At 44.6% G+C, this 27,482-nt stretch overlaps 1 long non-coding RNA gene across 1 annotated transcript; it reads right to left on the bottom strand.

Moving 5' to 3' along the window:
• Positions 1-4,373: 4,373 nt before the first annotated feature.
• LOC123333609 lies at positions 4,374-16,442 on the bottom strand. The gene is made up of 3 exons (XR_006550994.2): positions 16,202-16,442; positions 15,027-15,099; positions 4,374-6,801 (listed from the first exon to the last, which is right to left on the bottom strand). It is a non-coding gene; the product is annotated as an uncharacterized LOC123333609 (long non-coding RNA).
• Positions 16,443-27,482: the final 11,040 nt, after the last annotated feature.

The raw sequence follows: 27,482 nt of genomic DNA, 5'->3' as shown, positions 1-27,482 counted from the left end.
CTCGGTGTGGTGGGAGGAAGACCCACCTGGGCTGTCAGGCTTCCGAGCCTCTTGGTGGCCCTTCCACCACCACCACCGAGGGCCAGCCCTTCAGGCACTTGACAGGGTTTCAAGGATCCATTGACCGCCGCCCAGCACTTGTCAGAGGCGTCCGGGACACCTGACAGCTATGGGATGGGGTCTGTCAACTCTTCCTAGAGTCTCGGAGTGCTGGTTCTGCATAAAGTGACAGCGTCAGAAAGCAATATATTCAAATCGTGTTTGCACGGTTTCCTTCAGCCAGTAATATTATCTATGTGAATTTTTAAGCTGAATTTTTATTCTTTTAGAAGTTATACAGAGGTTACAGAGTCAAACGGTTGCCCGAGACCTGTGATAAAAAGCATGGACCTCCACCTCCAGTTTCCCATTCCCCAGAGGCGACTAACTTTTAGCTGATTGTTTTCGTGCTTACCATCTCTAAATGATATGCTTTTCTGACTAGTTCCTAGTTCTCGGTTTTCATTCCATCTATGGACATTCCACAGTGGAAAATGTGGACTGGGCTCCCCAGAGCCCCGCTCTACTCAATGACCCTGACTCTCCTTTCTGTGTGTTTACCCCTTCTTTTGGTGGAGTGTGTCCTTCAGTAGCTTCCTGAGAAAGTGTGAACCGGAGACAAAGCTGTGGCCACACACATCTGAAAATGCCTCTTGTCTTTCCCTCATGCTTGGTGGACGGTACTGAATTCTAGCCTGGAAACGATTTTCCCTCAGATGTCAGAAGGCCTCTAGCAGTTATCCTCCAGCTTCTAGGGCTGCTTTTCAGAGCTGGATGTCATTGTTACTCTTGATCCTTTCTGTGAAGACTGCATTGTTCTGTCTGAAAGCTTGTTCTTCATTAGTCCCAGCGTCTGCACAGGTTCGTTCTATTTATTTATTATTCTAAACTTTATTTTATTCATTTAGTTTTATTGAGGTATAGTTGATTATGCCTGGGTCCGAGGCTCCTGCCGAGCGGGTGTCGAGCACCCAGGAAGCAGGCACTCCGCATCCCCCCACCCCCCACAGGTGCCTGAGATCATCAAGCATGTTTACCACCACATGCCCAGCGCCACGGACGCCACGGCCCAAGAGACCATCTGGAAGGTGCTCCAAGTGCCGGCCCAGACCAACATGGATGAGGTGGTCCTGATGCTCTTCGACATGGGACAAGCAGTCCCAGAGGTGGGTGGGGCCCCTGGGCGGGGGGAGGCAGACAAGCCCCCAGACTCTGCTGATCTGCTTATTCTTAAAATATGAGCTTCCTGGGTGGCTCAGTGGTAAAGAACCCACCTGCCAATGCAGGAGATGTGAGTTCAATTGCTGGGTCGGGAAGATCCCTTGGAGGAGGGCATGGAACGCACTCCAGTGCTCCTGCCTGGAGAATCCCAGGGGCAGAGGAGCTGGGCTGGCTGCAGTCCACTGGGTCGCACAGAGTCAAACACGCCTGAGTGACGAGACAACAACACAGCTGACCTACAGGTACGGATGGTGTTCTTGGTGTCATGGCGTCTCACTCATGGAGCTGGCATTTGGAGGTTCTTTCAGTCTGAAAACTCTTATCTTTTATGTCTGGGAATTTTTCTCAAATAGTTTCTTTGATCATTTCCTCTCTCTCCCCTGATGTCCCACCTCCCACCTTTGAACACTCTGTTATTTAATGTTGGATTTCCTGGATAGAATCATTAATTTCCTTTTTTCTTCTCACATTCCATCTTTTATCTATTTATTCTGCTTTCTACCCCTTCCCCCAGAGGCTCAGATGATCAAGAATCCACCTTCAATGTGGGAGACCTGGGTTCGATCCCTGGGTCGGGAAGATCCCCTGGAGGAGGGCATGGCAACCCACTCCAGTATTCTTACCTGGAGAATCCCCATGGACAGAAGAGCCTGGCGGGCTACAGTCCATGGGGTCGCAGAGTCGGACACGACTGAGAGACTAAGCACAACAGTTCTGCTTTCTGGGATGTTTCCCCAACTTTATCTTCTCACCTCTTGCTGAGTTTGTTTGTTTGTTTAAATACTCACTTATTTGGCTCCTCCAGGTCTTAGTTGCAGCACGTGGGGTCCCAGTGGTGACATGTGGGTGTCACATGTGGGGTCTAGTTCCCTAACCAGAGACTGAACCCAGAACCCTGCATTGGGAGCTCGGAATCATAGCCACTGGCCCACTAGGGAAGTCTCTGACCTTGTATTGAGTTTTTAATTTGTCATGCCATACTATTTTAATTTTCAAAAACTCTTATTTTCTTCCCTGAATTTCTCTTATCCTTTAACAGTATCTTATTCTCATTTCATGGATACCAGTGATATTAATTTTACAATTTGGGGTTTGTTTTCTCTTTCATATATTTAAGAGTGGGACACAATAAAAGTTGGCTGGAAGCTCTGTACCTGGGGATGAGGGCTTATCAACTGTGGGCTTCTCCAAATGGTGATCTGGCTAGAGTGTTTTACTGGTTTAAAGTGTTAAATCATGAGCCTTTTGCTAGGTCGCTAAAAATTCCTCAAAATAGCTACGTTTAGGACAGCAAAATAGGATATAATATCATTTATTTCACTATTTCTCTAAGTTACACATTTTACTTTAGCACACTTTTGTGTTTATTTTTGTTGGCATTCTGATTATTTTCAGGTAATGAAAATAATTATCTGACCGTGAGGGGTAAATTCCTAGAAGGTAGGATCTGACGAGTTGGCGAGAGGGTTTGTTTTGAGGCAGACTCCTGGAAAGCAGATTGTCAGTATTCCTCAGGAGCCTTGCGGTTCCTATTCCCTGCCCCACTGACCCACGGAGCTTCTAGTTCACAGAGTCTGGTTTGGCTTCAGAGTCGTCACGAACAGGTTACTTAAGCTCTGGGGCTCAGTTCAGTGCCTGCCTGTCAGCAAACACTCAATAGATGGGGGCTCTTGTTACTGACTCACCGCTCTGCTCCAGCATCCAACAGTTAATGAGAATTTGATGAGGTTTGCTGTCTTTAATTTCTGTTTCTTTGATTAAGAATGAGGTCTAGTTTTTCCTACCTGGGTTGGACATTGAAATTTTTTCTCTTATGAATTGTCTTATCAGGCCCTTTATAAATATTTCTGTTGAGGCACTTGAGATCTTATTGATTTGTTAGAGCTTTGTGTATAAGTAACCTTAACATCCCAAAATCACTGCAGATGGTGATTGCAGCCATGAAATTAAAAGACGCTTACTCCTTGGAAGAAAAGTTATGACCAACCTAGATAGCATATTCAAAAGCAGAGACATTACTTTGCCAACAAAGGTCCGTCTAGTCAAGGCTATGGTTTTTCCTGTGGTCATGTATGGATGTGAGAGTTGGACTGTGAAGAAGGCTGAGCACCGAAGAATTGATGCTTTTGAACTGTGGTGTTGGAGAAGACTCTTGAGAGTCCCTTGGACTGCAAGGAGATCCAACCAGTCCATTCTGAAGGAGATCAGCCCTGGGCGTTCTTTGGAGGGAATGATGCTGAAGCTGAAACTCCAGTACTTTGGCCACCTCATGCGAAGAGTTGACTCAGTGGAAAAGACTCTGATGCTGGGAGGGATTGGGGGCAGGAAGAGAAGGGGACAACAGAGGATGAGATGGCTGGATGGCATCACTGACTCGATGGATGTGGGTCTGAGTGAACTCCAGGAGTTGGTGATGGACAGGGAGGCCTGGCGTGCTGCGATTCATGGGGTCGAAAAGAGTCGGACACGACTGAGCAACTGAACTGAGCTGAACTGAACCTTAACATCATTGTCCACCCAGCTTATTATTTTAGAAGTCAGATTTTTAAAAATATTCTAAATATTATATTTTACATTATATCTTATATGATAAAATGTATTTATTCTATTATTAATATAAAATACTTAAATTAGAACATATTTTAAATATATTTTTTAAAGTAACTTTCTTTTTCCACCCTTCTTAAACAAGGGACACATGCTCATTTTAGACTGTCCAGTGACCCATAAAGTAGGAATTAGAAAAAGAAAAACCTTAAGTCATTTGTACTTTTGCCACCTAGGGCTAGCCACTGCTGCCAGTTTGGTACGTAGCTTTCTGGTCTTTTATCTTTAGGTATCTTTATCATACCTAAACATGCACATATGTTACATATGTACATATGTTTAAAAGGGAAGGAGGGCTGTTTCTGTACTCTCTGCTTTTTCACATAATAACAAATCTCAACCACAATTGCACTGTGGTTCATTTCAGTTGGATTCTTTTCCTTTCAGAGTGTTGTGTACATTGTACAAATGCATTAGTCAGCCTCTTTTTAATAGCTTGGAAAAATTTAGGGAAAAACCATCAAGAATGAACTTAAACACACTTATAAGGAAACAAGGAAATAAACTGATTTTGAAACCAGGAACCTTTATTAGACAACCACCAACTTTCACAATGTTACTGCTGAGAAACATCACATAAGCAGATCTTCAGAGACCATGAGTTTATACAAAAATGATAAACCATACATTTCAGTATCTGTGTGAAGAAATGCAGAATGTGATTTTGACAAGACTGTGAATCATACTCTGAACAGCGCTCATCAACATCCATGACAAAAGTAGAACCAACGTTGCACTCGGCCAAGTGGGGCCCTTACATAGAGGGAAGTTGGCCTCTGTTGACCCCAAGGAATACACAGTGTCCAGCCCTGGCGCCCACAGTGGGGCAAGGGAACCCCAATCCAAGTGTAACCCAGGCTGTTCTGAACATGGCCACAGCTCCTGGAGTGAAATAATCAGGAATTTGGAAGCCAGAATTTTAAAGCTGTTGTCTTTTCCTTTTTTAACATTTGTTTAAATCTTGTTTTGGTTTAATCTGATTTGGGCCTGTAAGATGATCATTTCAGCCTGTCCCCAGGAGCTGAGGAAACAGAGGCGGCCTTAGTGTGTGCGCAGTGCCCGTGGCGTCTACTGGACAGGCTGTGTGCTGCAGCGCACCTGCTCTCCAGCTCACCCCGTAACAGGAAAGCAGAGAGGCGCAGAGATGTCCACCCACTCGCCCAGCCTCATAGGTCAGTAGGTAACAGAGCCAGGAATTCAAGCCCAGGTCCAAGCACACGGCCCTTCTCACGGCATAAGAGGCAAGGACGGCTTGGTGCTCTATTAACCCTGCTGACCGCTGTGGTGCCTTTAAAAGAGGAGAGCACTCACGAGACACTCTGAGAGCTGGACTCAGGGGGGGCCCAGTGACCCCACTGTGGACTTCATGTCCACTACGCCCCAATTTCTGCCTTACTCCGTGAGTCCTCCCTCCATGACTGAACATAAGCTCTGACTTTTGTTTATAAAATCTGATCACCATGGGTACAGGGTATCCAGGGTAACAGACCTGATGATAATGACTCCTTTCTCTGGCTTAGACCAGCACATGAGGTGCAGAAGGCAGGACCCCTAAACACAAGGACTCCACTGCGCTGCTCTGGATGAAACACAGATGTGCAGAAATGACTGATTTATGGTCAGCAGTTCCCATCAAGGGGAAAACCCATTTGGAAGCTTCGCATGGAAGACAGACAACGCTAAGACTTAGAATGGAAAGAACTGTCCCTTAAGTAAAAAGGAGTTCTCCAAGCCTCCCTCCCCGTGCTGCTCAGCCAGTCCAGCACCTTGGCATCCCAACAGTTTGTGGAGAGATCCAAACAGAGAGGCGGCCCTGACTCCCCTTCCGGAGATGGGGTGCCAACACGTGCCAGCTATGTGCCCGGCTCACTGCCAGGTGCTAGGGTGCAGCAGTGCTAAAACTCAGTCCTTCCCAGAGGAGTTAACACTCTGGGAGAGGGAGACAGAAAGATAAACAACGAAGTGCCCAAGTTGTCTGGGGAATTATTCGTTATCCTACAACACCAGGACAAGCCAGGGAACGTTTACCAGATAAGAAGCCAGGCAGTACGCTAAGTGTCATCTGTAAGTTTCAAAGGGTGAACAGGAGTTTCCCAGAGAGCTGCCATCTCAATACAAACCCACTTCTTCAAGCCTGGCCTTTGGGAAGAGAATTCACTAGTAGAGATGACATCATCAGTGTCCCGATGTTGACCTTACTGTTTGGAGGGCATCAAGGAGGGAGCTCCTGCCCACTTTGCCGAATGGGCACCTAGTGGGCAGGTCTGTGTCTTGTCCCTTCTCATCTCCCTGCCTGTAGAACACAGTGGTCAATATGGGTGTGATGGATCGGTGAATGGATAATTGAGGAAATCAACAAATCAATAAATTAATCCTTTATGATTCTTCATTGGAAGTGAAACTTCTAAGCAAGACCAAATAAAGGCTTTCTCATTATAGAAGATAATAGAAAGGAAACAGAGATTAAAAACAATAAATAACTTTGCTTGAAAAAAATGAGCTTCCCTTCAGGAGTTTGGTTTCCCTGGCAGCTCAGTGGTAAAGAATCTGCTTGCAACACAGGAGATGCAGGTTCAATTCTTGGGTCAAGATTCCCTGGAGAAGGGAATGGCAACCCACTCCAATATTCTTGCCTGGGAAATCCCATGAACAGAGGAGCCTGAAGGTCTACAGTCCATGGAGTCGCCGAAGAGTCAGACAAGACTTAGCAACTGAACAACAGCAATCCTGTCCTGGCCACTGGGGCACTATTTTAGCATCTTCCTTCACTCCTTCTTCATTTGACTCCTTGCCTTTCAGCTTTTTGCATCTAAGAAAGGGGGCCTAGAGAGAGATGAGAAATTATGTCACGTACCTACCTAAGGCCTTCTACACCGTTTCCTGAGGAATCACAGCCTTTCCTCAATGGGAGAGGATGAGGAAGAGCTTAGACTCCTATGGGATAGGAATAACGGAATGGGTAAGGTTTTGTAACGGAGCCAGACTCAGGCATGGAACAGAAGAGGAGTGTGGGTTAAAATTAACACGAGGGCCAACCTTAAGGGGTGAAAATGTCTGTCGCACAGAATTCGTGGTCAAAATGGCCATCTTTAAATAGCTGTGATAAAACAACCTTATTCATAGCATTTGAAGTGTTATAAGCCTGACTGTAACCGGCGTAGACACCAATGATTCACAGAAAAGTGTCCTTGCCAACAGAGGATGCTACAATCGATGGGAGTCCTGCCGAGTGGTTCTGATGGGTCATCAGGGGGAGGCGACTGAATCGTCATTGCCAATTTCAGGCAGCACTGCCTGTCTGTTATTAGCAAAACTTTCCTTTATTGAGACGAATCCTGCAAGTGGAAAGACATGAGGTTGTTCATCAAGATGCATTCCTATTTTCTTTGGTATGAGCCCCGAGCTGTGGGCCACAGGCTACCCCGACTGAGAGCCGTGCAACTGTCCCAGCCGCAGTTGTGCTGTTTTTTATTTTATTGGCATGTAGTTGATTTACCATGTCGTGTTAGTTTCAAGTGTACAGGGTAGTGACCCAGTTATCCACATACAAATGTTCATTCCTTTTCAGATTCTTCTCCCACGCAGGTTATTACAGAGTATTGAGTAGAATTCCCTGTGCTCTATAGTAGGTCCTTCTTGGTTATCTATCTTATGTAGAAGTGTGTGTTTATTAATCCAAAGCTCCTAGTTTATCCTTCCCAATGATAATGTAGTTCAAAGTAAGTGATATGACAGAGATGACAGCTATAACCAACCTAGACAGCATATTAAAAAGCAGAGACATTACTTTACTGACAAAGATTCATCTAGTCAAAGCTATGGTTTTTCCAGGAGTCACGTATGGATGTGAGAGTTGGATCATAAAGAAAGCTGAGCACCAAAGAATTGATGCTTTTGAACTGTGGTGTTGGAGAAGACCCTTGAGAGTCCCTTGGGCTGAAAGGAGGTCCAACCAGTCCATTCTAAAGGAGATCAGTCCTGAATATTCATTGGAAGGACTGATGCTGAAGCTCCATTACTTGGACCACCTGATATGAAGAACTGATTCATTGGAAAAAACCTTGATGCTGGGAAAGATTGAAGGCAGGAGGAGAAGGGGCAACAGAGGATGAGATGGTTGGACGGCATCACTGACTCAATGGACATGGGTTTGGGTGGACTCCGGGAGTTGGTGATGGACAGGGAGGCCTGGCGTGCTGCAGTCCATGGGGTCTCAGGGAGTCGGACACGACTGAGCGACTGAACTGAAGTGACTGAAGACAGAGATTGAGAAGTGAGCAGATTCTGGGGCCACTGAGGATATGCCTTTATGGGCAGAAGGGGGCTTGGCTGTCGTCTGGATCAGCCCCCAGCACCATGACTTCCCAGGGAGTAAACGCTAAGAGCAGTGGGAAGCTCGCTGCACTTGGTGCTGTGCATAGCCAGCACTGATGTGCGGGGGACATCGGGCTGGCTTGTATGAATCCCAGCGCCTTGGCCTAGTTTTGCTCTTTGGGGCAACACAGAAGGACTCCATCCTGCTTTCAAAAGCAGGAAGTATTTGAGGACACACACACATCCTCTTGCATCTTCTGTGCCAATTGCTGGGGGTTTTCTCAGCACTGACCTGTGATCTTTGTCCTCTGTCTGAATGTTCCCTGGATTGTAAGGCCTCTGTCGACCATGCACAACTGGAGCTGATCTGTGAGTGTTTGGACAAGCTCAAAGCCAACGGTCGGCATGCCGTAATTCAGCGTTAACGTCTCCTACAAATGCATTAGAATTTCAGCACCACAGCACCTCACAGGGTTCCTGGGTTTGGGTGAGATGCATGAAGTGACGGAAAACCCCAGATCTTATTCACATAAACCATCCAATTGCCTCTCCTCGCTTGTGCTTTATTTGCAGGATTTGAAATCAGAGTTTTATCTTCTTTGTTTTTGTTATGTAGACCAGCTTTTTATGATTAAGAGAGCAATCTATTGCTTTTTAAAAAATATTTCTTCATTGTAAAAAAAAAAAAAAAAATCTGGTGGGAAAAATACACAGGGGCGTCCCCGGTGGCTCAGTGGCAAACTGCAATGCAGGAGACACGGCTCTCATCCCCGGTCAAGCAGATCCCTGGAGGAGAAAATGGCAGCTAAGCCAGTATTCTTGCCTGGAAAATCCAGTGGACAGAGGAGCCTGAGGGCCACAGTCCATCGATCGAAAAGAATCAGACACAATTTAGCGGCTAAACAACAAGAAAATTACAAGAGGAAAGTAAAAATCACCCCAAATTCTTCTCCCTAGGAGTGATTACATTTAAAAATACATACAAATCTGTGTTTATAATAGTATCAAAGAAAACGAACATGATTTATTAGTAACTTTACATTTGTATGGATAATAACGTTTTGTCATTTTTAAGAACGGAGAGAGGTCGATGGCATAAAACATAAAAACGTAAGTTGCCAAACTGTATCATCTCACTTTTGTTGGTAAAAAAAGGAAACTCGTGGTTAGGATGTGCTGCCCTCACTGCCATGGCCCCGGGTCAGCCCGTGGTCAGGGAACCGAGATCCCACAAGCCATACAACGTGGCCCCCCAGAAAAGGAAACTCCATGCTTATTGATATGAAAGTACATTTAAAAAAAAATAGGACCATACTATTTTCTGTTTTGTTACATGCTATTTTCTCTTACCATCTGTATTTTTGAAGGGAATAAATGCAGAACTACAGCATGAATTCCCAGGTGGCGCTAGTGGTAAAGAACCCGCCTGCCAGTGCAGGAGACAAAAGAGACATGGGTTTGATCTCTGGGTTGGGAAGATCCCCTGGAGAAGGGCATGGCAACCCACTCCAGTATTCTGGCCTGGAAAATTCCACAGACAGAGGAGCCTGACAGGCTACCGTGTGTGGGGTCACAAAGAGTGAGACATGACTGAAGTGACTTAGCACGCACGTGCTGGCGACCCCATGGTTCAGACTCCATGCTTCCACTGCAGGGGGCACAGGTTTGATCGCTGGTCAGGGAACTAGGATCCCACCTGCCACGTGGCTCAGCCAAAAACAAATACTAAAAAGAGGCTGATTTGGGGAGGGGCCAAAGCCTGAGATGAGGACTGTGTGCAGGATACAGAGGCAGAGAGGTGGAGCTTTGAGGTGACAGAGATGGACCTGAGTGATCTCCAGTGAGACACGAGTGACAGAAAGCGCCCAGAGCAGGCCAGCAGGTGAGGATGCAGCAGGTGAGGCCAGCAGGTGAGGGTGCAGCAGGTGAGGCCAGCAGGTGAGGGTGCAGCAGGTGAGGCCAGCAGGTGAGGATGCAGCAGGTGAGGCCAGCAGGTGAGGGTGCAGCAGGTGAGGCCAGCAGGTGAGGATGCAGCAGGTGAGGCCAGCAGGTGAGGGTGCAGCCGGGCTTCTAAAGGCAGCACTGCAGCGGGAGACCCGGGCTCGGAGCGGGCGGTGCCAGCAGGCGAGGCGTCATCCCTGGATGACGTCAACGAGAAGACTGATCTGGGTCTCTACCCAGAACAAGACGACCTTTGGCCTTCTCTCCCCTTGTACGGTAGTTATTTTTGAGGGAGGCAATGTAATAATATTTGAACTTCACACATCACACAAGATAATGTGAAGCCATGCCGATAATGATGACTCACCCAGAGCTTGTGTCAGGCTGTCCCTTGAATACCCGTCTTGAAAATAATAATAATTATTATTACTTTAGTTACAGTGTCTGTTTTACGTTAAGAAAATCAGAACAGATACCACTTTATTTATTTTTTTTAATTTATGTTGTCTAAGTTCATCATGGTGCTTGGGACCACATCGAGTGTAATGGTTCAGGTTCATTCTGCGTGGTGAACAGTCATCCTGTTGACTAAACTCACTCTGTTTCATCTTAATTCTCAGCACTGAGCAGCGCTATCGTCCAAACACCTCGGTGCTCTCACCAGAGTATATCTAAACCGTCAGGCCTCATGAAAGAACACCATTTTGGATTGCCAAGGCACAAGAATTTATCCTTAATCACACAAAAAAATTGTATTTTTAGGATCCTGCCAGAAAGCGTAATGTGAACTCTCTGGTACTCCATTTGTATCAGAGCTTGCTTACGAGAAATGACATTAATGGATGATTTTCAGAAAGATATGCAGCACGTATTTTTCTAGATATTCTTGACTTGTCTGGGACAAGTCAGACCATCAGAGGGCCATATACTTGATTGCAATGTTTTAAATTCTCCTAGGATTGTTTTTGTTTTGGTAACATCTTTATTGAGATATAAATGTTAACTCAAAGTGTCCAATTCAATGGTTTTTGGTTTTTAGAACACTCAGAATTGTATTCTCATCAATACCATCAATTTTAGAATGTTTAAGTTGCCTAACCAAAAAATAAAAAAGCCACTCTTTAATTACGCCTCTTCTTTGTCTCTCTCCCCTTGTTCTAAGCAACCACTAATCTGCTTTCTGTCTCTACAGATTCATCTGTTCTGAACATTTCCTATAAATGGAATTATGTGATATGTGGTCTTTTGATTTGCCTCTTTCACCACTTAACATGAGCACCATGCATCCTCTGAAATCCGAGAAGGCAATGGCAACCCACTACTCTTGCCTGGAAAATCCCATGGACAGAGGAGCCTGGTAGGCTGCAGTCCACGGGGTCGCACAGAGTCGGACACGACTGAGGCGCCTCAGCAGCAGCAGCAGCCTCCTCTGAAACGGGGACATCTCACCTTGGCAGTGCGGCTGCTGCAGCAGCCTAGTCCTCCCTGAGTTGTTGTTGTTCAGTCGCTAAGTCACGTCTGACTCTTACGACCCCATGAACTGGAGCCCAGCAGGCTCCTCTGTCCACGGGATTCTCCAGGCAAGAAAACTGGAGTGGGTAGCCATTCCCTTCTCCAAGGTATCTTCCCAACCCAGGGATCGAACCCAGGTCTCCTGCATTGCAGGCAGATTCTTTACCATCTGAGCCACCAGGGAAGCCCATTATTGTCCATTATTTAAATTGGGTTATTTGTCTTTTTATTACTGAGTTGTATAAGTTTCTTTTATAAATACTGCATTATATTCTATATTATATAGTATTATACTCTATACTGCCAGTATAGAATATAGTATTATATTGTATACTTTGAAAGAAGTTCCTTATATCTGCAAGTATTTTCTCCCGCTCTACAGGTGGTCTTTTCATTCTTTGCTCTGTCCTTTGAAGCACAGAAGATTTCTATATTGGTGAAGTCCCATTTATCTGTTGTTGTTATTGTTTGTGCTTTCGATGCCATATAGAAGAATCCATTGTCAAATCCAAGGTCACCAAGATTTGTTGTTATATTTTCTTCTAAGTGTTTTCCTTTTCTTTTGCTGTTTTTGTTTTTTTCCTTTGTCACACCATGCGGCATAGAGGATCTTAGTTCCCTGACCAGGGATCAAACCCACATCCCCTGGGTGGAAGCGTGGAGTCTTAACCACTGGATCACCAGGGAAGTCTCTTCTAAGAGCTTTCTAGTGTTAGGGCTTACTTTTAGGGTTTTGATCCATTTTGAGTTAATTTTTGTATATAGTGTGAGGTAAGGGTCCAACTTCACTGTTTTGCATTTTAGTATTACAATAGATAGCTTTGTGAAACACAGCTTTGTATTTTGCAAGGGATGTGGCTGGGAACAGTGTCCACTGCCTCACGAAAGTACCCTAAATGGAGACCCACAAAAGAGACTTCTCTCAGACCTCGATCCCTGGAAACTTTATATTTTATTGGTACAGTGAACTCACCACAGGATGGGACTCTGCTTCGGCAGCTGAGAAAGCTCAGACCCAAGCGTGCAGCCCACCTCTACCAATGCACGTGCTTAACTGAAGATGGACATTCGTGTACGGTGTTCACTCTGATTTCATCTTTTTCTACCCTTATGTTCCTCTGCCATTCTCATCTATTTTACTTTTATTCTGTTGCATTACATGTATCCCTGGAGCTACCCCAAATCCTCTTTTGAAGCCAAATGAGGCAGAAATAAGTTTAAAAAAAAAAAAAAAAAAGACTTTCTGAAAATGTTGGTATCCTTTCAGTTCAGTTCAGTCGCTCAGTCATGTCTGACTCTTTGTGACCCCATGGACTGCAGCAACCAGGCTTCCCTGTCCATCACCAATTCCCGGAGTTTACCCAAACTCATGTCCATTGGGTAGGTGAAGCCATCCAACCATCTCATCCTCTGTCGTCCCCTTCTCCTCCCACCTTCAATCTTTCCCAGCATTAGGGTTTTTTTCAAATGAGTCAGTTCTTCGAATCAGATGGCCAAAGTATTAGAGTTTCAGCTTCAGCATCAGTACTTCCAATGAATATTCAAGACTGACTTCCTTTAGGATGGACTGGTTTGATCTCCTTGCAGCCCAAGGGACTCTCAAGAGTCTTCTCCAATACCACAGTTCAAAAGCATCAGTTCTTCGGTGCTCAACTTTCTTTATAGTCCAACTCTCACATCCATAACATGACTACTGGAAAAACCATAGGTTTTACTAGATGGACCTTTGTTGGTAATGTCTCTGCCTTTGAATACGCTGTCTAGGTTGGTCAAGTTTTTCTTCCAAGGAACAAGTGTCTTTTAATTTCATGGCTGCAGTCACTATCTGCAGTGATTTTGGAGCCCCAAAAAACAAAGTCTCACTGTTTCCATTGTTTCCCCATCTATTTGTCATGAAGTGATGGGACCAGATGCCATGATCTTAGTTTTCTGAATGTTGTTTTAAGCCATTTTTTTCACTCTCCTCTTTCACTTTCATCAAGAGGCTCTTTAGTTCTTCTTCTCTTTCTGCCATAAGGGTAGTGTCATCCGCGTGTTTGAGGTTATCAATATTTCTCCTGGCAATCTTGATTCCAGCTTATGCTTCATCCAGCCCGGCATTTCACATGATGTACTCTGCAGGTATCCTTTGGTATTTCTTGAATTTTGTCTCACACTGTGGTTGCCTGTTAAGGTGTGCAAATTCCACACTAGAATTCATGGCAAATATAGTCTTTCCCACCTTGGGTGCTCCGCACCCTCCACTCCCTACAGTTTAATAAGAGCTTATATTTAAGATGTATCTGTTAAATGACTGATTGAATGAGTAAATTAATGATTGAATGAGGGAATGAATGAATGAGGGAATGAATGAATGAATGAGTGAGTAGTTGAGGAATAAATGTAGCCCAGAGGGAGACAGATTTTGGGCCTCCTCCCTGCTTCCATTTTAGGAAACACAGGAAAAAGCCCAATATTCAACATGGTAATTTAACTACCCACTGGCAGTATTTATATAATCCTACCCATCTGTGCCTCTTCCCATTATATATCTGTCAGGTGTCTCAGAGTCACCTGATGTACTGATTAATAATGGAGATTCCTGGTTTGCATGTAGGGAAAAAGAAGAACATGTAAGGAACCCGAAAAATCAAAGCAAGAATATCCAAAGACACAATTTTCCTTTTTCAAAAATTTGCCTAAGGTTTGTTTTGCAGGGAAATGGACACACTCTAGTTAAAGCTCTATAAGCTTGAAGATTCAGGTGAGATAACTTGTATTTATTATAAATTCCATGAATTCTGTTGGCTTGTAATCAGGGATAGCTGCAGTGTAAGAAATATGACACAAAAACAATAATCTTCATAAGCAATGGTTAATTTTAGCTATCCTCTAAATATAGATTTAAGATGGCTGGTTTCCTTTGAAAAGTGGGTGAAAGGGTTATTTTGGCAGCCTTGTTCTTTGGTACCGTTCCGGGTGTCTGCCCAAAGGCCATGCCAAAGTGTGAAATCGCAGGGAAATACCAGGCAGGTAGCCAGAGTTTGAGAGATCAGACAGAAAATAATTCTTTTCCTTTTACTTGGGACAGTGAAACCTAATTATCTCTTCTGCATTCGAAGATGTATTTTTGGCATACTTTTACAGTACTAGTAAATAACACTTTGTAACTGGAAAAATTCCAAAACAATCATATAGAAACCAAACCTTTCGATCTTTATTCTTTCCTTATGTCTGCATGGGTCATTCATGTTTTGAAAGCAGCTTCAGCAAAATCCCCTGGTTTCGATTTTATTAAGATAGCTTTCATTCACTCTTTCTGACAATATCCTTCTAAGCCAAGTTCATTTCCCAGTCCGTGGTTGTACATGCAGAGAGAACCCTCCCCTGGGACCCCAGCTCAACAGACGTACCTCTCAGGATGCAAAGTACTGAGAACACCTGATATACACGCCTCTCAGAGCTCTGCAGTGAGGCCTGCTGGAGCTAAGAGACATGAGAAAGACACCCGTTAACTTAGTAAGGCTACACGCCTCTCAGAGCTCTGTAGTGAAGCCCACTGGAACTTTCTAAGAGACATGAGAAAGAGACCCGTTAACTTAATGAGGCTGGATCTTAAATAATAAAAGCTCTACGCGGTACACCGAACGGTGCTCAGTCCCTCAGTTGTGTCCAACTCTTTGCGAGCCAATGAACTGTAGCCTGCCAGACTCCTCTGTCCATAGGATTTCCCAGGCACTGAAATGAGGTGCCATTTCCTTCTCCAAGGGATCTTCCTGACCCAGGGATCAAACCGGAGTCTCCTGAATTGTCAGGTAGATTCTTTACCACTAGCGCCACCTGGGAAGCCCCATATACTGAATAAAACAGGGAAAAAACAGAAACTTAAATGTCCAATGATGAAAACATTGTTGATAGTTCCTCTCATCCAAGTGATAACATTAAGCAGCCATTAATTTTTCAAAGGCTTTTTAGCAACTTGAAATTTTCCTTATGATATATACAATGTCAGGAGAAAAAGAGGATAGAGCAGGTGACCTCAATTATATAAATATATTGAGATCTGAATACTGAAAAAGACTGAAAAGAGCCAAAATAGTAGTGGGGATTTTCTCTAATTGTTGAACTTTCTGTGATTTTTATTATCTGTACATTTTCTTAGGCTTCCTAATTTTTTTCCAAAAATAATCCCAGTAAGCTATAAGTAATTGTGTTTATTTGATTTTTGTTGTTGTTGTTTGTAAGTTATTTTTAGTATACGTGCTAGCAAAGCAAGCGCCGAGACTAAATTTTGAAGACTGAGCTGGAAAGATGAGCTTATTTTCCGTAATGATTTTGTCACGGCACCCACCACCAACCTCTTGGCGCTTCCCTAAATGAGGAGTCTTCCCACCGCAGCGTGCACACACGTCAGCGGCAGGCCGCACCCCTCCTCCGGCCCAAGATTCACGGAGCGGGTGTGGAGCGGGTCCAGGGGTCTGCCTTCCCGGGCATGCCGGCAGTCTGATGTAGGTGGCAAGCGGATTTGACGGGCACCACCCTAAATCTCCTAATCTCAGCCCCACATCTCTGCTTTCTCTCTCCTTACCGTGCCGGTCGTTAAACTCTCCTGAGGGAGGTGTTGGCGGGGGCGCTAGGCGCTCCTGGTTGGAATCGGGGTCGCAGCAGCCCGCAAGGACGTCGTGCGTCAGGGAATCACTTCCCCGGTCCGTCCTCCTTGCTCACCCTCCTTACCCTTCCTGCCACTCTCCCCTCCATTTCGGTTCCTCTTTGGAAGTTGCATGTGGGGTCCCTTTTCTAGAACTGAGCCACTAGTTAGATAGCTCTAATCTGGGCTTCCCAGATGGCTCAGTGGTAAAGAATCCGCCTGTCGAGTAGGAGACGTGGGTTTGATCCCTGGGTCAGGAAGATGCCCTGGAGAAGGAAATGGCGACCGGCTCCAAGATTCTTGCCTGGGGAACCCCAGGGACAGAGGAGCCTGGTGGGTTACAGACCAGTGGGTCACAAAAGAGTCGAACACAACTGAACAACTGAGCACGCAGGCACGAGATCTTGAGTATAGTTCCCTGCGCTGTACAGCGAGACCGTGTTGATCTGTTTTATATATAGTGCTGCTGCTGCTGCTGAGTCGCCTCAGTCGTGTCCGACTCTGTGCGACCCCATAGACGTCTGGCAGCCCACCAGGCTCCGCCGTCCCTGGGATTCTCCAGGCAAGAACACTGGAGTGGGTTGCCATTTCCTTCTCCCGTGCATGAAAGTGAAAAGTGAAAGGGAAGTCGCTCAGTCGCGTCTGACGCTCAGCGACCCCATGGACTGCAGCCCACCAGGCTCCTCCGTCCATGGGATTTTCCAGGCAAGAGTACTGGAGTGGGGTGCCATTGCCTTCTCCGTATATAGTAGTGAGTATCTGTTAATCCTAAACTCCTAATTATTCCTCCATTCCACCCAGGACACACATTCTCACGTTCTACTGGATTAAAACAAAATTTCTCAGTGATGATGTGGTTTTGTGGCGTCATCTGCTGCCTCCTCAGTATCCCTTCAGCTCCCACCCGCTCCTCACTCCCTGAAAACCCCTTCTCCCCAAACCGCCCCCACTGAAAGTGACCTCCTCAGCCTCATGGACACACTCCAGGCCACGTCTTGCTTGGCCTTCCCTTGAAATGACCCCAAGGCCCCCTCCCCTCTGTCAGCACAGGGGCAAACCCACAATGGCATCCAGGGTGTTGGCTTCAGGCACAGATGGCCACCACCCCTCCACCCTGCACCCCTGGAGGGTCTTCCATCTGAGAAGCTTGGAGTCCAGGCTTCCTGGCAGCTTGGGTCTCTCCCCAGGCGAGGTGATTGCTTCTGTTCTGAGAATTATTCCAAGTAAACATGGTCAGGCCTCTGATGATGGGAGCAGAGGGAGGAGAGATTTTGCAGCTGGGAAGGGAAGTGACAGTCATGTCTGACTCTTTGTGACCCCATGGACTACACAGTCCATGGAATCCTCCAGTCCAGAACACTGGAGTGGGGAGGCTTTCGCTTCTCCAGGGGATCTTCCCAACCCAGGGATAGAACCAGGGTCTCCTGCATTGCAGGTAGATTCTTTACCAACTGAGCTATCAGGGTTCTGGAAATGTGCCTCCCCAGGTCCTCCTCTCCCCCAAACCCCCTCCTATCCTCCTCTCCCCTACCCCCAACTCTAAATTTTAAGGCGGCTCCCACCTACCTATTTATGTAAGAAAAAGAAAAGGTGATCAACCTCATTGTTACTCGGGAAACAGAGATAAAATAGCAAAATTTTAACCTTTGGAAGGGTTTTTTGAACAGAAGAACTACGTGGTCTAACTGCATCAAAAGCCAACACATCTTTGTTCAATTAAAGATTTTAGAACCATGAGTAACCATCTAGATTTGTCTCGAGACACAATGACTCAGATCACAGTTTGTAGAATATGAGATCATTTTTTTTTCCATAAAAAGAAACAGTGCAATATCCTGGCTACCAGAAATCAGGGAGCTGGGGCTGGACCCTGGACCCTGTCTCCTCCTCAGCCTCATCCTCCCTTCCCAAATGTTAGACTTTCTCCAGGACTGGTCCCAGCTCCGTAGTTTTCTCACTCTAAAACCTCTCCTGAGGCGTCTTCATTGTGACCACACTGAGGACTCTCAGGTTGTCATTTCTAGCCCTGGTTGCTCTCTCGAGCTCCAGGAAGACAGCCGTCTGCTCGACGTCTCCACTGCGTGTCTCCAAGGCACATCCAGCTGGCCCTCTTCCAGGTTTTCCTCTTGGAAAATGACGCCACCCCTCACCCGGTTCTGTGAACCAGGAACTTTGTCCTGTCCTGACAACCTCACAACCTAACTGTGTGCTGGGTCTGCTGCTTCTTTCCATCTTCAGCCCCATCACCGCCACCACCGCCTTGCTAGGAATACAAGGCTGAACAAAACCAGAACTTTTTCCTGTTTGCATGGTGTTTGCAGTCTGTACATCACAAAGTAAAATAAGTCATAGGAAGAAACATATCATCACAATCAAATTCAACTGGGATCACTGGATCAGTGACATGAGGGAGAGAAATCCTGCCTGGGGAGGAGGCAGCGGGGCGCCCCCGACCCCTGGCCCCATTCAGCCCCAGTGCCTCCAGCGAGTGATCACTGGGCTGAAAGGTGATGGAAAAGTACCAGGGTTCACAGTGGTTTAAATGTTGCTTTAACAAAACTTGGATTAAAGAGTTAAATATTAATCCAGTCATGAAAAACTCATGTGTATTTATCCCTTCTTTGAAAGAATGATCGTTTCCAAGATTTGGCAAAAAAAAAAAAAATTCTTTTTAAATTGCAAAAGATAATAGATTCCAGTCCAAGGGGATAGACATTTGAAATACACAAAAACAACAAAAGTGAAAAGAAATTGGGAAAATGTGTCTTGAATATTGTATGAGAGATCCTACTTAATGAAATCCCTTGTGAAGAAGGTAATTCTGCATCATATGTGGTAAGCCATTTGACCTTGTGGGCAGGTCTGCACAGTCCGCCAGGACAGACCTGTTTTTCTGTTCACAGAATCCTCCAGAACATAGGTGCACACCTAGAAAAGATCTGGAAGAGTAGACTTTCAAAAATTTTATGAAGTTTGAACTAAACCATCTTAGTCTCTAATGTTAAAAGGCTTCCCATGTGGTGCAAGTGTTAAAAAAAAAAAAAAAAAACCCACCTGACAATGCAAGAGACATAAGAGATGTGGGTTTGATCCCAGGGTCAGGAAGATCCCTTGGAGGTGGGCAAGGGAACCCACTCCAGTATTCTCGCCTGGAGCATCCTATGGACAGAGGAGTCTGGCAGGCCACAGTCCATGGATCTCGAAGTCAGACATGACTGAACAACTAAGCGCACACACGCTAACGTTAAAAGGCACAATTAGACATTTGACATGAAACAAATAAAAAATTAATGTTCTACGCATATGGAAGTGACCCTGTATGGCCGGGGGTGTGCCTGGTGTTCAAGCTGCTGTAACACAGAGAGCTTACCCAAGGTTGATTTTGTGCACTGACTTGTGATTTTCTGTTATCACTAACACAAATATTTAAGCTTATTTCTACATCTTAGAGTAAAAGGAAGATAAACGTGTTTAGAGACTGGTTAAAAATTACCTCAAACGGAAGGCTCTGGGCATATTTTATCAAACCTATTTTGCTACAGTTCTGTACTGTCTTCTCCTGAGATGAAATGCTCCATATTGTAGAATGGGGACGACGTGCCCCCATCTCAGGGAAGCTGGGAAAGCGGGCACATCCCACCCCGTTGCTTTCCTCTTTGATCCCAACATCAAATCCTGAAGATCAAACCCCTCCTCACGGGGTCTTCACAATGGCTTGTTCTGATGGGCGCCAGTCCACTGGGTTTGTTATAATTCTCAGACAGCTAAGCCTCCTCAAAAGTGTTTAATCTTCGATTTTCTCGAGTCTATTTTGTACCCACTGCAGTGCTAAAAAACGTAGGAACTAGTGTTGCTTTTCACTAAAGAACCTGTCATACGATGGACAGAGGAGAAAACAGAATTTTAAAACCACATTTAAAGGCTAATCTGGTGATATTTTTGGCTGTGCCATGCAGCATGTGGGATCTCAGTTGCCTGACCAGCGATCAAACCCATGCCCCCTGCATTTGGAGCACAGAGTCTTAACCACTGGACTTCCAGGGAAGTCCCTGGACTGGTGATATTTTAAAATTAATTTCATTAAAGGAAAACCAACCCAATATGACACTGTTCTTCAGTGCCTAAAACAGCTTTAGCTGTTATTTTCGAGGTCACCAGTGTGTTATTAATAAGAATCCTAATGTTGTATGCTCACCTATGTCGGACAATTCTTTTAAGTGGTTAGGTTAACCTAAATCATTAGGTTTAATGATTATTTGGTTTGCTTCTTGTGCAAGACATGCTACCAGAAGCCAAAGGAGCTCAAAGAAGAAGATGACACTGCCCTTGCTTTAAAAATTTAAACTATACTAATTAATTACAGAAATAACAGAACATAGGCAGAATCTTAGAATTGTAAGTAAGAAATAGTGTGATGGCATATGAGGGGTAGACCCTCTAACGGCACCTTGAAAAATTAGCAAGACTTTTGACAGACAAAGGAGGGGATCTCCCAGACACCCAGAACTAAATAACATCCATGGGAAAATCAATAAAGCCCACGACGGTGTTGACATTTCAGTTCTCAACTGAACAGTCACTTCAGGTACCTGAAGACTGCTTCTCTTGCTTTGAGTTGTTAATCTAAGGTTGTTCTTTGCAGCAGGACTATTTTTATTTCCAGAAGCATCACCTCCTAACCAGAGATCAGTCATTGTCACTGAATTAGAGCCTAACGACTTCACACAGAATCAGCCCTACGTGAGCTGAACATCTGTGGAGCATTTGAAAGCCTGCACATTCCCAGAAATTAAGGAATGTAGAAAATCTAATCAATCCCACTGAGGATGGAGGAGTATTTTGCCTCTGTGTAAAGGTGCTAGAGGAGGTGAATGGGACTCTCATTGAACCTGGTTCAAGTTCATCACGCCTTCAGAAATGTTCATCAACTCTTCTTAATACAACAGGCTCCATCAGTGCCTGACACATAGGAGGTGCTCAATGATTACTAACTCAATGACAGACTTTTTTTGGGCCTGAGTCTTTTACCCATATTGTCATAAAAGCTGTTCAAGTATTATAGAAAAGTATCTGCTCTGAGCACTCAATTCTATGTTTATTTCAGTGTCTTTTATGTCCAATGCACAGATGGTTCATGCACCTCCTCAGTCTGCAGAATGCGTTTCCTATAATATCTTATTTGATTCTCACAGCAATAGAGGGGTGAGTAGGGCAAGTGTCATTATTCCTTTTGTTCTCTCTTATTTTGCTGTGCCCCACAGCTTGTAGGATCTTAATTCCTGACCAGGGATGGAACCCTCGCCCCCTCCAGTGGAAGCGTTGAGTCCTAACCATTGGAGCCCCCAGGGAAGTCCACCACTTCTCCAGGTTTACAGATGGAGCTACCGACATTCACGAAAGTCAGGAGACTTGTCCACGGTTGGAAAACTAAACTTGGCTTTGATGTAGATTTGGCCTCAGTCCACTTTCCACAACATCCCACGGCCCCCGCACACGAGTCCCATTTTTTCACTAGTCTGGATTAATGCTCGCATCGATCGATCAACATGGCTTGATGTATACAACCACTAATTTTCACTCTCTACATGTATTTATTCCATCTACCCATCTATCTAGCAAAACGAGTGTATATAAGTAAAGCATAGTAGCAGTTGATTTTAATTTTCAAATGTAAAAACAAAATCTTTTTGTAGAAAATTCTAATGAGAAAGCATCAGTTCAAGCTTACAAATTACTGTATATGAAATAGGTAAGCAATAAGGATTGACTGCATAGCACAGAACATAATACCCATTATCTTGTAAAAACCTGTAATGGAATATAATCTGCAAAAATACTGAATCACTATGCCGTGCGCCTGAAGCGAGCACAGTGTTATAAATCAACTGTACTTCAATTAAAAACTGAGGTTAACACTATGGTAATGTTCATGAATATATTACAAAACAGGTAGATAAAATCTCTAGCTAAATACCTGAGGAGTATTCAGAAAGCACTTCTAATCATTGCTCACATTGGATCGATGACTTATTTCCATGCATAAAGGATGTGCAGTGTTAATTGTATTGATGACATAAAATGCTCTCAAGTTTCCTTTGGCCAATGAGCTGCAAACGAGAATCCTGACTTGCATTTCACAGATCTAAATAATAATCCGATGGTTAGCTCATTACAGGAAATGTGGCAGTGTATGACAACATAGTCCATCTATTCTGGGGTTTTAGGGTTCCTATAGAACCCTCCCATGATTTGTTTATGATGTAGAGATGATTGACTCTGTCAGTTACTAATAAATGGTAAATAAAAAAGTAACCTGTGATATTAAAGTACGACATTAGCTACATTGTGATTAAATTACAGTAACACCGCCAGCTATAAACCTTTATAGAATCTTCTCAACCGTGCAGTAATTCTCCTAACTATACTATTATGTAGAGCACAAATATTTCTCTGTAAGTCCAAAGCAATACATCAGGGAAGCGTTTACTGCCGAAGCTAGATTGAGAGTAAATGCATCTTGGGTTGCTATGAATAAAAGCTCTAGCTTCTCATTACTTTATGACAAGACACAGAAATTCACTTTACTTTTCATTTAAGCTTTTCGGCTTCCGTTTATAGATGTATGCCTTCACGCTTTTATTCCCTCCTTGCTTCAGCCGTACGTAATAAATGATTATAAATTTTCACATTTGACCACCTCTCTGCTGGCCTCATGCTTAATGCACAAAGTTAGAAAGCTGCAGGTAAAATTTCACAAACACTTTTATTTATGATGTTGTCCTTGGCAACGGAAATTTCAATGTACCGAAATGAAAAGTATGATTAAAGGGGTACGGCGTCCTGACAAGGATAGTAGAGGGCAGCCTTCTATTTCCTACTGAAAATATATAATACTTTTCTGACACCAATTTCATAGAGAATAGACATGGGTTAGTCATGGAAAAAAACCATCAGAAACATGGTTTCTAACTTAGGCATTTTTGAATTTTCACTCTTATAACAGAAAGGTCTTGTCTGCACTCTTGAGCTTGTGACTCGAAAAATATCTCATCTCAATTAAAACTGAATATCAAGGACTGGACAGAAATTGAGGACAAATATAGTTGGGAATGAAAGAGTCTTTTTTTTCTGGAAAACAACATAAATGGAAAAGCACTGGTTTGTCCCAAGTGGGTTCATTATTGCAAGAGCTGATTTCATTATTTTAGATCTCTGTGTGATGGAAAAACTGAGTCAAGAAAAATTAGAAAAGTCAGAAACATTCATAAATAAACATAGGTAGCTTCTTGTGTATTTCCCCCAGATCACCATGAAGCGAACAAAATGCAATGCCAGCCAAACTGTTATAATAGCAAGTATATCTGGGTGCTTGAGGCTGAGTTTCCCTTTTCCTATAATTAAAAAGAAATTAAATGATTGGTTGAATTTCCCTTAGTAAAGCCATTGCTCACATAAAAGTACAGTTTCTGTGCCTGGAGAATAGAATTGCTTGAGTCATGCTGGTTTCCCCCACAAGTCTTGTTCCGGTCCCCAACCAGTTAATAAAATGTGTTATCAGATTTGAGTCCAAGGATTATTATAACTCCTCCAGCCTTGTACTGCCACCGCAGGCCATGAGAGCTATTTCCTACTCAGTGAAGGAAGATGGAACATCTTGATTTCAAATCTCTGGAAATAAGATACTGTAGAAATTTAAAAATATATACCCCCCCCACCCCCGTGATTTCCTACCTATGGAAATAAGGTACTGGAAACATACTTTGAGTAGCTGCAGATTCAGCCAGGGATGTGGCCAATCTGGGCATTGCCAATTACCTTTAGGATACTCCATGTCCCTACTGACTTTCCACTTTGTGCGGGGCACCACGCCACGCTCAGGGAGTGAGGGCAGACGCACGAAAAGCATGCAGTGTCGCTCCTGTGCTCCAGGAGCTTATCGTTGGGCGAGGAAAATCAGACTTGCACACAAAGACCTGAAATTACAAGTCAGCAAATAATCAGAGCCATATGAGCAGAGAGGTCAATTCTACCAAATTACGTCGCTCGGGAAGGGCCGAGTGAAAGTGCCGTCTGGTAGTTGCGGGCAGTTTGGGTGGTCTGTGCGTTGGTCTCAGTTCATGGCTCGGGCAGAGGTCAGTACACGCAGTCGATTTGAGAGCTGCCAGTTAAGGACCAGGAGCTAAAGAGCCTGCAGCGTCCTTGGAGAGACCGAGAGAAGCAGAGAGGGAGAGGGAGGGGCGGGGCCAGACCGCGGGCGGGAGACGACCAGCGCCCACAGCACCAGATGTCCAGTGATGTTCACGTTGCAACACAGGACGTGTTGAAAGATCCCGAAAGAGACCTTGTGGGTTTCCCATTAATGAAAATCAGAGAATGTTTCAAGCCGGGGCAGTTACATTTTTAGGAAACTATTCCACTGACGTGCGGGCTGAAAACACGCTCGGCCTGTGCAGGTTTCAGCAGCGTCACAGCTTTCTTCAAGAACCGTTCCTACAAATGTTTTCTGACAGCTTCCATTTGTTGCTTAGTTGTTGCAGAGCCCTGAAAATCTATTATGTCTCATGTCAGTTATAAAAATAACACCACAAATTATAACCAAAACAAAATTACCCGGTAATTATCATTTAGATGTCCACTCGAATCCTTTTCAGAGTGACTGTTACTTTCGTCTGCCATCACGAGCCAGACAACTTAATGCAGGGCACGCTGGAGGGGTTTATTTCAATCTCTCCCCTTCATCATGTGCTACAATAATATCTGAAATCTACCTTTCTGAGCACTCCGCGAGAGCCCTAATCTCAAGAGCACTTCTAAATACATACAATACTTACAGCCTTAAATTTGACCAAAATAGGCATAGTAAACATGTGGTGTCAATTATGGGGGAAAACCGAACAAAGGTTAGAAGAATAAGAACAGAGCTCACGCTTTCTTTTAACTTGTTAATGTCTCTGACCCTTTTGTACAAAAAAATCACTTTAATCAACCGTATATACATTTCATTGTGGGCGCACCATTTAACAGCCTGTAAAACATGTTTGGCCGTCAATTACACACATCAGGTTGAGATGCTGCAGGACTGGGGGTCATTTACACTCTCAATTAAATCGGAGGGAGCTTGAGGGGACGGACCCACATGCCTCGCAAGCCTTCCCCTCTCCACCCTACTCGGGCTTTCTGAAGCTGTGAGAGATGAGGAAGCTTAATTAAACGTATCCAAGCTCTTTTTTCATCGTAGGATCTGAGAAGCCATGACCTTAGGTATATTGAGTTTCAGGTCTTGTAGTGTTCCCCTTCTCGCTGTAGTCACACACTAGGAGTTACACCATGCGTACATACACAGATTTTAGTCACATTTGGGAAACAGTGATTCTTCATTTTAAAATTTTTATTGGAGTATAGTTGATTTACCGGAGAAGGCAATGGCAACCCACTCTAGTACTCTTGCCTGGCAAATTCCATGGACAGAGGAGCCTGGTGGTCTGCAGTACATGGGGTTGTTAGGAGTCGGACATGACTGAGCAACTTCAGTTTCACTTTTCACTTTCATGCATTGGAGAAGGAAATGGCAACCCACTCCAGTGTTCTTGCCTGGAGAATCCCAGGGACGGGGGAGCCTGGTGGGCTGCCATCTCTGGGGTCGCACAGAGTCGGACACGACTGAAGCCACTTAGCAGCAGCAGCAGCAGTTGATTTACAATGTGTTAGCTTTAGGTGTGCAGTAATGTGAGTCAGTTACACATACACACAGAGCTACTCTTTTTTAGCTTCTTTTCCCATATAGGTCGTGACGGAGTATTGCGTAGAGTTCCCCGTGCTATACAATAGGTCCTTGTTTATCGTATGCATAGCCGAGTGCATGTCAATCCCAATCACTCAATTTTTATCCCTCCATCCCCTTCCCCCCCCACAGTAACCATAAGTTTGTTTTCCATGTATGTGAGTCTGTTTTTGTTCTGTACATGTCGATAAGTTCACTTGTCCTGCTTTTTTAGATTCTACATCTGTGCAACGTCATATGATATTTGTCTTTCTCTGTCTGACTCACTTCACTCAGTATGATTTGCTTTGAATCTCCTCTGAAGCTCAAAACAGCCAACCTAGTCCAAATCTGCCTTCGACGTCGGTCCATCGTGCTGCTGGAAGCTACAGGTCAGTGCATTTAAGTGTCCTGTCTGCAGTCGTGATGATGCACTCAGAGTCTGTATCACTGCTCACGTCCTGAGTCTTATATGAAAGCTGATGGAACTGCAGTTTAAAATAAGAAGAGATTCTCGATCGGGTGCTCTTGAGTGCATGTGGCTCCAGACCCAATTCAACAACACAAGTCTACTTTAAAACCCACATACAGAAGGAAAATATCTGGTGTCCAGAAGTGTGCTAAGAGACGTGTTACATGGTGTTTCGTGTGCATCTGAAGAGAGGCTAGGGCTCCAGAGCAGATATATATTTGTCTGTAAGTATTTAATTTCCTGGATTCTTCTCTACCTTTCCTTCCTTCCAGCCTCATATTCTCAGATAAGAGGACACCCAGCCACTGGATTTCAAAGACTTTAAAAGACCACTCCTAGAAACATTCATTCATCCCACAAAAGTTTATTGAGTACTGCCATGTGTGAAATATTTTGCTAAATGTTGGTTTCAGGCATTACTAACAATTTTGAATATATTCCTGATGCCTCAGACAGTAAAGAATCCGCCTGCAATGCAGGAGATCTGGGTTCAATCCCTAGGTCGGGAAGATCCCCTGGAGAAGGGAATGGCTACCCACTCCAGGATTCCTGCCTGGAGAATCCCATGGACAGAGGAGCCTGGGGGGCTTCAGTCCACAGGGTCGAAACAGTTGGACACAAGTGAGCAACTAACACTTTCACTTTTCACTCTCACCATGTGTTGGAGTCAAATTCATCTTTATTTGATGTAGTACCAAATCCCCAAACAACTCCCTGACTGAAGGACTGAACAGTCCTAGGAATTAGGGGAAAACAGCTGCCAGTGAGGGGCAGCTGTCCAGTCTCCAGCTCGGTGTGAGGTGGGAGGGCGGGAGTGGTTTTTGGTGCTCACTAGTACATTAAGATGGAGTAGGCAATGGCACCCCACTCCAGTACTCTTGCTTGGAAGATTCCATGGACAGAGGAGCCTGGTGGGCTGCAGTCCATGGGGTGGCGAAGAGTCGGACACGACTGAGCGACTTCACTTTCACTTTTCACTTTCATGCATT

Source organism: Bubalus bubalis, chromosome 5 (assembly GCF_019923935.1).
Source record: "Bubalus bubalis isolate 160015118507 breed Murrah chromosome 5, NDDB_SH_1, whole genome shotgun sequence".
NCBI lineage: Eukaryota > Metazoa > Chordata > Mammalia > Artiodactyla > Bovidae > Bubalus > Bubalus bubalis.
The sequence above is the reverse complement of the archived record's forward strand: the minus strand, read 5'-3'. Positions and strand labels throughout refer to the sequence as shown.